This window comes from Siniperca chuatsi, linkage group LG12 (assembly GCF_020085105.1).
Source record: "Siniperca chuatsi isolate FFG_IHB_CAS linkage group LG12, ASM2008510v1, whole genome shotgun sequence".
Lineage (NCBI taxonomy): Eukaryota > Metazoa > Chordata > Actinopteri > Centrarchiformes > Sinipercidae > Siniperca > Siniperca chuatsi.
Window position 1 is genome coordinate 672,084 of NC_058053.1, and position 9,392 is coordinate 681,475.

At 38.5% G+C, this 9,392-nt stretch overlaps 1 long non-coding RNA gene across 1 annotated transcript; it reads left to right on the forward strand.

Annotated features, from left to right (window-relative positions):
- Positions 1–3,627: 3,627 nt before the first annotated feature.
- LOC122886047 lies at positions 3,628–5,369 on the forward strand. The gene is made up of 3 exons (XR_006380242.1): positions 3,628–3,963; positions 5,028–5,158; positions 5,248–5,369. It is a non-coding gene; the product is annotated as an uncharacterized LOC122886047 (long non-coding RNA).
- The last annotated feature ends 4,023 nt before the right edge of the window (positions 5,370–9,392 follow it).

Here is a 9,392-nt window from a genome sequence, read left to right on the forward strand (position 1 = left end):
GGGGCGGGCTGTTCCATAACACCCCCGTACCCACACACACACACACACCCATCACCGACCACCTCCCCATCATCCCGTCCTCTTACAGTAAACATCCCCATCAGCCTGCCTGTCCAGTCTGGAGAGCAAAAGGAGAGAGCATGTTTGACATAATTAATTGGCTCTTTCTATAAACTGAGTCAAAAGAGATGAAAAGGTTTATCGGGCTGAAATAATTAATTTTGAACTGAATTCGCTGACAGTTGGGTTCTCTCAACAATTCACCTTTTTTCTCTCATCAGTGCCTCTTGAATGACGAAGGGCCTGATACTGACTGGCCTGAAATGAGAGTATTTTAATGAAATATGGCTAAAAAGGAATTTAATTAATTTGAACCTGCAGAGAAGGTCTTGCTCTTATACATTTTTCGTAGATTATTGCCTTTCATTATGAGGCAAATGTAGCAAGCATTTTATTCCAATTAATTTGAAATGAAAGAGGAAATTATGTGGATTAATAATGGGGGGGTGTTACACACATCTCTTCAATTACCATCTGTATAATGCCCTATCCATATCTTACTATCACAGTAATTAACGGGTTTCTGGAGGAGTATTATGCCAGTCCCTGAATGAAAGGCCGTGACTGGGATCAGTTAGGTTGCTGATTCTAATCACAGAGGTTCATTTAGGCAACCTCTTGCACTGAGAAGACAGGCAACGTTTGCAAATTGAATTGATGAAAGCTAATTTGCCCAAATATTCGCCTGCTCACTGTTGAAATTAACCTTTTGTTCCTTCTGGCTGCTGTATGTTGAACTGCAGTACAGGCGTTTAACAACTGTTGAGAAGTTATTGTATGTGAGTATCTCGGTTTGTGCTTCATAATGTATTGAATGTAGTGTGAATGTGTGTGTGTGTGTGTGTGAGAGAGAGAGAGAGAGAGAGAGAGAGAGAGAGGAGGAGGAGCTGACTTTGTGGCTGCTGCTATCACCATTAGTGCTAATTATGTTCTTTGTTGAATGGACAAAGGAGGAGTAATTGAATCCATCACAACTCTCTCCTCTCACTTGGAGACTCTACTTAACCTGCATGGTCCAATAATGCCAGAAGTCTATCCTCCCATTTACTGCTCTCAAATATGAGCACTTTCAAAAGTCAGAAAACACTGTTGCTTTGCTAAAAAAATCTAAGGAACTAAAGTTTAAAATACTCATTCTCAAATCAATGGTTTTCAAGTGCTTCATACAACAGAAACTGCTCGGAGTGAGCAGTGACCTTCATTTTCAGTAATGTTCCCCTTTTATTGTTTTAAATCTTGCACTGTAGGCCTTACCATTTGGTAGCTTGCTTGATAAGCTGTATTGGTTTGGGGGATAGAACTCTAAACTGGCTCATCTACTCCTCATCCTCAGCAGATTTTAGAGTCCCACAACTGGGATTTTGGATGATCTCATTCTTAATTCTTTATCTCAATTTTCACTGCCTGTAAAAGCTAATCAGTAAATTGCCTTGCAGATAAGTGTTGAATTGTTTCTCAATATTAAATTTGTTCAAATTCTCCTGAGCTTTAAAATCATTGCTTAACATGACTTTTTCCCCCGTGTTTTAGAATGGTTGCTTAGTATTACAATTGGTTTGTAATGTCCCATGCTTTAAAATCGTTCCTCAGTGCCACACTTTTGTTTTAAAATTTTGCTTAGCTTAAAAAATGATTCTTAGTATTACAAACATTTTAGAATTTCCCTAGGATAAGATAAGATTAAAATCATTGCTTAATATTACAATGTTTTTTAAATTTCCCAGAGCTTTGTAATAGTTGGTCCTTATAATCATTGGTCAATATTACACATTTTTTCCCTGAACTTTTAAAATTTCCTTGAGATTTGCCTAATATCAAGGTTCAAGGTTCAAGGTTAATTTATTTATCATTATACAACTCAGGGTTGTAAAACGAAATGCAAATATTACATTTTAAAATTATTTAAAATTAGCTTTATAATTCTTCCATAATATTACGTAATCTATAATCTTGCTGAATATCATTTAAAATTACAATATTAAACAATTTAAAAGTTTGGGGAAATAAACGAATGCGTAACACTGAGCAAATGATAAGTGCTAGATTTTACAAAAATTTCCATATCTGAATGAAACAATCACAAACTCAGACCCAAGACCAGACCATTAAAGGAATGTACCACAAATATGATGCTATCTGCCAATATAAAGGCATCCAAGACTCTTATTAATGCAAATTTCTAGCTTTATAAAGTACTTTGAAACCGTGATTTGAAACATGGTAAATAAACGTTATCATTATTATAGTAGTAAGTAAGCAATAAGTAATAGTAGAAGAAGTATATCTTCAATCAGTGTAGTCTTCCATCAACCAGACAGACAAAATATTTTCATCAATTCACATTTCAGAAATAATATTGATGGAGATTTCACACATTGGTAAAATGCTTCAACCCACCAACAGCAGCTTGCTAAACAATTTATCATCTGAATGAGCTACAACATTGCACTCCCCTCCCCGGAGAGTGGGTCCAGCCATCTTTTGTGGTAATCTCACCCCAGCCTGCTGCTCCTCCTCAATGAGGGGGAGCCCCAGTGCTCTCATGGGGCTTCTGGAAAGATCTGGGGCCAGTGAAGCAGGACTCCACAGGGGAGCCACCCTAACATCCTGCACCTCTCCCTCTAGAGTGCATATAATTGTCACTGGATGCTTGTTAAAGGATCCAATTAATCAGAATGCATTGGCCATTACAGGTCAGAAGACAGGGCACCTTAAAACAGTTGGCCTTTAGTTCATCTCATATGTAGCTCCAAATGATGAGCCTCTGTAGCATGACTCCATAATGTCCCCTTGATGTGCCATTAACATTTATTACTCTAGAGAAAATAAAGGGGCATCGCAGCAGGCATGTATCGATATGGGTGCAGGACCTATACTACATTTGGGTCTACAATGCTAAGAATGCTTTATAGCTCGGGTTACACTGCGGTTAAACTGGTGCTCTTGTGAATGACTTTCTTTTGTAGAATATAACACATTTCTGATTCTATAAATTCCTTTTTGTACCTGATTTTGATTCAGTTTTAGTCTTTTTACAAAAACATTTTAGTCACAATCCTTTCATTTTGTTTTAGTCTAATTCTAGTCAACAAAACGTAACAAAACAACAAAAAGTAAAGACATTTTAGTCTAAGTGAAATATTAGTCTTGTTTTTGTCTGTCATCATTTTTACTTGTCATGTTTGTTGTGTATAGTTCATGGTTACGGCTGTTGTTCTCGTCTATCTCGCAGTTAGGGGAAACTGCACTACATACCTGTTTATACCAGACTGTAATGGTTCTCAGATGTAAGGCTATGTCAACCTCTAGTCTGGTAAATAGTAATGGTAAATGCATTCATATAGCACTTTTTATCAAAAACATAATGCTATGTTAACGTTAGCTTACCTTTTTGTAAATGTCAGTTTGCCTGTTTTAGTGTTTGTCCTAGTTGTTTTGTTGCTTCTTCTTGTCTAATTGTCAGTGGGATTGTGGATGCATTTAGTCCATAAATCTGTTATTTTCATTCTAAGAACTGGTAATGTTAGCTAACATTACTAGCAGATGACAACATTATCATTAAAATGCTGCTTATTAGCAAAACAGGTAAAGCAGCTAAATCAACTCCTGAAGAACAGATATTTGGGTGTTGGGATTTAGTTGTGTTATTTCCTGTTTCATTTTGTAAGTGTTCTGCCTCATGTGTCTTGTGGAGTTTTTACTTCCTGTTTTGTTTGCTTTTCCCACCAGTTTTGATTGTTTGCCCTGCCCTGATTAGTTTCAACTGTGTCTCGTTTTCTCCCTTCATCTGAGTGTATTTAAGTCTGTGCTCTTCCTTTGTTCCTTGGCAGTTCGTCTTTGTCCATGTGTCGAGCGGTCCTGTCCTTTCCTCGTGTTTTCTCATGTTTTGGACTTTCTACCCAGGTATTTGGATGTGTTTGCCTGATGTGGACTGCCTTTTGGTTTTGATCTCTGCCTGCCTCACCACCACATAAGCCTCTTGTTCTTCAGATAAACCTTTAGACATGATTAGAATTTGGATGTATCCATGTGGCCCAAAAAATGTGAATCCAGCTTTTTGTTCTTCACACAAATCAGAGTGGGTTCAGTCTAGGCCTGTACCCTTTATCACCCGACTTAACCCAAGTGGTACTGCCAAATTTGAGACCTGAACCTCCCATGAGACCCAAAGCTATATTTTTGCTTTAACCTTTCTTTCATTACTTACCATTAGTTTATCTACTTGCTACACAAACCCAATAGTTTGTTGGGACCTGTCAATTTGGGGTTGAGTAGCAGTACTCTAACATAGGCTTAAATATACAATAATCTAGCACAAAACACAACATTTTTTAAAAATGTCACTCCATCCACTGAAGGCCACAAGATGCAGCTGAATGTTTCAGAACACCAATTAAGTGGACCCTGTGATGAAATGGGGTTTTTTTTGTCAATTACTCTTTGTATATTTAAAAAAAATAACCAAAAGGATCCCACACCATAATGGCTCCTAACAGAACCAAAAGTAATTTGTCAAACATGTCGGACCTTGAACTTTAAGCCACTGACAATACATTACAACAGAGGAACCTTTTTATCCAAGTATCATTATGCTTCCCAGGCTATTGTCTGGTACAATAGGCTAGAATGAATAGTTCAAGGTGTTTGGCCCATAGAAGTGGTCTGTCTTTTCCTCTGACACTACAGCAGTCAGTGATTTAGGCTCGGTTTTCACTGGGAGCCTCTTTGATAGCTGCTACTGCGAAGCAGATGCTTGGGAGGAATCACAGGTCAAAGATTTTGTTGTTGCTCAGTGACTAGTACAGTCCTATTTTGAGTGCAGTGCTCATTTTGCAATCAGTTGAGATATTTTAAACTTATAGTAGCAGTGAAAGATCACACATCTACTGGGTTGTACCTGCTTGAAATATAACTCAGAATAACGACACATACTGACCTCCAAGTTTTCTGTGAAACTCACAAAACAGATCATCTGAATACAAGGGGAAGAAGAAGCTTGTATTGTGAATGGAGGCTCCCAGTGGACACATTTCCTCTTTTCCTGTGTGTTCGTCGACCACATGGAGAAACAGACTCAAGGGGCTGTGCAGTGCTGGTGGTACAGACGGAAGTCTTCTTCACACTTTTAAATCACATTCTTTCTGCCTCCTCTGCTGCTTAGACAAAGTTCTGCTTCTAATTTTACAGAGTCTGGTGTAGAAGTGGAAAGAGACAGATGGGGAACTGAAAGACAAAGGGATGGAGTGGAGAGGGATTGTGTAAGATGAATGATAAGCTGCTGAAGAGCACTTTCTAGTGGCACAATGGAGGACTAGCATGTCAGATCAGGGAGAACCCCACACAGCTCTGATGGATCTCAATACAAACAGGTCATCCCCAGAAAATAGAACAATTTGGGGGACCTGAAGGTAAATATTCTATATCACTGAGATATAGAGATTTTGCCTGAGAAAGCACATCTAACAAGGACTCAGTTTACCTTAAAACAAATCTTCTCTTCACAAAGGATAGCGTACAAGTGTCCCCACTATACATCCTTCAAATGTTTTTTTTTTTTTCAAAAGCCAGTGCAAGTTAAGTACTCTTAATATTGTGTTTCCATGTGTGGGACATCAACATTTGGGTAAAATTATAGAGCAACGCGCCCTGTTTTAGCGTTTAGGTATATTAAGTCAACATTTTGTTGTTCAATTTAGCCTGAGTGGATGTGGACCAATCTCTATTTCATTGTCCATTTAATTGTTTAGATATACAAAATACTACATAGGCCTACACTATAGTTCTCTGTACACTAAATGCTGTGATGGTGGCTCGGTGGCTCCTCTCCCAAACTCAGAAGAGGAGAGTATCAGTAACATCAATACTGATCCATAATGCATCAGTTTCTGGTATCACAGTGGAGCAACTGTGTGCCGGTGCTCTCTTAGGAGCCAAGAGGTGCAGAGAGAAGAAATTATCAATCCCACAGTTTAGCATGGCAAGAGGCCACATAGTGCACCGGCTATATCATCCTCACTGGCTCTGGCTGTGAAATCCTCTATTTGGGGCGCCAGTGTATGGAAAATATGTATGCAACCGATGTCCTGGTGATTAGTGGCTCAGTCTCCTGCTCCAAGAATAGAGCTATGTCAGTGTTGCATTTTAAGGACAGGAGGTTTCTTATGTAGGATTATATTTTAGACCAAACTGCAAGAGAGGGCATTATGCAGTATATTTTTATAATAAATTATTTCCAATTCAAAAGCTTGTGGCAGAGCCTCTGATACACAATTTCCATCATGGCACACTTAAATGCTCTACTGAAACTCAGTGGAAATAAACCTTTTGAATTAAGAATTTGTTGAAATGTACAGACATTGTCTTGATAGATTTGACAGAATGTTTGTTTGTACTGGCGATATAAGTTCAATATTAGCCCCATACATTGGTCTAATCCTAATGATTTAATTACTTTCATGGTCAAATTCATTGCTACAATGCTGCAATTAGGACATACTGTAAACTGTACTAGCATTTTGCAAATAAAACAGAAAGGGGGGGGGCGTCTTTTATAATGTGTACAGTACATTTCTACATTACATATCTTATTTTGCTGTATTATCAATAGGACCAAGATAAGAAATGATTTAGGCCATATTACCCATACAGTCACTTTTATTATTAATTTGGTATTAAATCATTTGTGTATTATTGTAAATTTGTAAGTTTTTCTCATAGTGAAATGTTTTTAACCCTTATGACTCATGAATTGAAATCAAGCAAGGATAAATGGTGAACTGTTAGTACCCTGTAAAGAAAACATGCCAAACCACAATAAACAGGATTATAAAGATCCTTCCGAGTTCCCAGAAATGACTAATTCAACAAGGCTGTCTGCTATAAATTTAGCATTTGGAATAGTACAGCTTGTAATTCAGAGAGCACAATTGAAATAACTCTTGACAGACAGTACAGATGAACTTTGTTCCCAGAGAACTGAGTTCAGCTGAGTGATTCAAGGCATTTGGCTCAACATCTCTTCTGAGACAAGTTTTCAGCTGCTGGGACACTAAGACAGACAGCAAAATTGTAGAGTTGATTCCGTATACTTCTGTTAAGTTAACATGGCCGTGTCAAATAACCTTATACCACCAGCAACAATCAATCAATACAAATCAATGTGGCATCAACGTCACCTTGTCAAATACTAACAAAAGTGAAACTGATTTTTGTTTTTAAAAAATCCAGAAAAGAAAAATGTGTTGTATGAGAATCTGATGTAATGTATTTAAATGTTTTTTCCTATAGAGGAGGATTATATTTTTATATAAGTCACCTGAGAAGGAAAATAAATATTTACCTGTAAATATTTTATTTTTCCATGATGCTTAGGTGTTTCTCATTTGAATAAAGAGACTCCAGGTTGAGAGAGGACTCAACTTTCATTAGAATGAGATTCTCCAACATCTTCATGGTTTCTTTTGGTTGATGAACAATGTTAATTGTCTGTCAGGATCTCAAGCATGTTGGTTAAATATTGTCTCCATTATGTCAATACCATTGTACCCGTAAAGAGAACAGGGAAAAGAGAAGACAGTCTTTATTGCCATTATCTCACTCTACAGTTAGCATAATCTCACATAAACACACAACAAATTAGAAGCTATTTTTTTTTGTTTTCATTTATTTATTTATTAGAATTTTAACAATGAATTAGAAAAAATCTTTTATCTAATTTTCTTCAGGCATCTGTTTTCAGTGAGAAAGCTCTGATAAACCCACTGTACACTTCCTGTCCAGCACCAAACAGCAGACAGACAATGTTAGTAACTAAAGAAGCAAGATTTATTTTTCTACCTAATAATGCTGTGTCCCTGTGTTAATTGTTCTGTTATCTCTTGGTCTATATAAAACACATGTTAAATAATTTCTGAGTATTAGTGTTAATGTTTTAATGTTTTAGATGGCTTATCTTGAACTCGGGAGAGTTTACATACATTTATCTAATCAAGCGAACACCCGCCCATCATATAAAACTGTTCTTACCCATTAGCTGGTGGGCACAGCTTGAAGAGTAATTTTGTGTGTTTGACTCTGAGTTAGCAAAACCTATATCTAATCAAAAAGACCATGCTTGAAGTCTAATTTATTTATATCTACATCCTAATCTAACATTGTGGGTATGAGAGGTGTGGGTGGAGGTCAACAGCCCTGTATTGTGCTGTATTCACCAAGCTGTTCCCACTTTCAAATGATCCAGTCAAATCTGAAGGGTTTAATCAAGCCCATTTCATAATTATACTCGGCCCACATATTGTTTTGTTAATCATATATAAGTCACATTAGGGACGCTAAAGACACTCTAACTGCCATTTCACTGGGCCTTTAAGATGTTTTCATAGACTGACCTCAATTTTAGGCACCAAATCTCGTAAGGCATGCTAAGGCTGAAACCAGAGGAATCTGAGAGAGACATGGGAAGATTATTACCTTGGCTAGTCTCAAAGCTTTTCAAATTGAAAGGGAGACATTTTTGTTTTTTTACAACCCAGGATATCATTGATGTAACAATTAGAATCAAGTTCCTCTGTCATGTCCCCTCTAAATTGAAAGCTGGGTTCCCTTGTTAAATACGAGCAGGGAAATTCCCTCTTCCACCTGCTCCTGCTCTCGTGCTTGCAGGTAGACCACAGGGCTGCATGGAGGCATCATGGCCGCCTCCTCTGGCATTTTTTCACAGGGGGCCTTGGAGATGAAGCAGCCCCGGCTGTCAGGCTGTACACCCTGTTCCTCCTCAGGTGCTCATGTAAACAACCTCTACTGCAGGCCCTGTAACAAGAGAGCTCACTTTCCACCTCACAGCACCACACGTTGTTCCTGTTAGAGATGCATTCTCTCCACGCAGGTTTCCCTTCTAATCGGGGGTGTCAAAGACAGAAGAGGGAGAGAGACAGAAAGGAGGAGGGAGAGAGCGAGAGCATTTCACAGGAGACGCCTGTGTTCACGGCTCTAAACTCTACATACGAGCAGCCGAGTGTCGCAGAGACGAGCTAACTGTCAATCACGAGGCACCCGCCTGTGCAGGGCTCACATGGTAGGCTGGCACAGGAAAAGACAATGTGCTCCCAGATCATTTACACATCCGAGTGGGAGAGAGTCGTACGTCTGCAACTGGAACAGATTGTTATATGTGTGTTTTGAAGGGTGGGAATTATTCGCTATACGAATACATGTCTGTTATTTACGCATCTGGGAGGGCTGTGCTGCTGCCGTTGTGGAGTAGCAGAACTGCAGGCAAGAAAGGCTCTGACTCTTTCCATAACACACATCCACGCTTCTGCCAGGAGCGCTGG